Source organism: Aquarana catesbeiana, linkage group LG10 (genome assembly GCF_042186555.1).
Source record: "Aquarana catesbeiana isolate 2022-GZ linkage group LG10, ASM4218655v1, whole genome shotgun sequence".
NCBI lineage: Eukaryota > Metazoa > Chordata > Amphibia > Anura > Ranidae > Aquarana > Aquarana catesbeiana.
This window is the reverse complement of record NC_133333.1, coordinates 202,845,935-202,846,893: the sequence shown is the minus strand read 5'-3', so window position 1 is coordinate 202,846,893 and position 959 is coordinate 202,845,935.

Sequence of the window (959 nt, the reverse complement as noted above, 5' to 3'; positions counted from 1 at the left end):
CTATCCAAAAAACATTAAAGAAAAAAAATTTTTTTGGCTGGAGTTACATTTAAAAATTGTACCTGTTCCGACATACAAATTCAATATAAGAATAAACCTACAGAAACAATCTTGTTTGTAACCCAGGGACTGCCTGTAATGTGTGTGTGTAAATATATATATATATATATATATATATATATATATATATATATATAGACACACACACACACACACACACACAAGTGAGTACACCCCTCTTTTTTTGGAAATATTTTATTATATCTTTTCATGTGACAACACTAAAGAAATTACACTTTGCTACAATGTAAAGTAGTGAATGTACAGCTTGTATAACAGTGTAAATTTGCTGTCCCCTCAAAATAACTCAACACACAGCCATTAATGTCTAAACCGCTGGCAACAAAAGTGAGTACACCCCTAAGTGAAAATGTCCAAATTGGCCCCAAAGTGTCAATATTTTGTGTGGCCACCATTATTTTCCAGCACTGCCTTAACCCTCCTGGGTATGGAGTTCACCAGAGCTTCACAGGTTGCCACTGGAGTCCTCTTCCGCTCCTCCACCTTCCATTTGAGGATGCCCCACAGATGCTCAATAGGGTTTAGGTTTGGAGACATGCTTGGCCAGTCCATCACCTTTACCCTCAGCTTCTTTAACAAGGCAGTGGTTGTCTTGGAGGTGTACTTGGGGTTGTTATCATGTTGGAATACTGCCCTGCGGCCCAGTCCCTGAAGGGAAGGGATCATGCTCTGCATCGGTATGTCACAGTACATGTTGGCATTCTAGGTTCCCTCAATGAACTGTAGCTCCCCAATGCCCGCAGCACTCATGCAGCCCCAGACCTTGACACTCCCACCACCATGCTTCATTGTAGGCAAGACACACTTTGTATGCCTCACCTGGTTGCCGCCACACACGCTTGACACCATCTGAACCAAATACGTTTATCTTGGTCTCA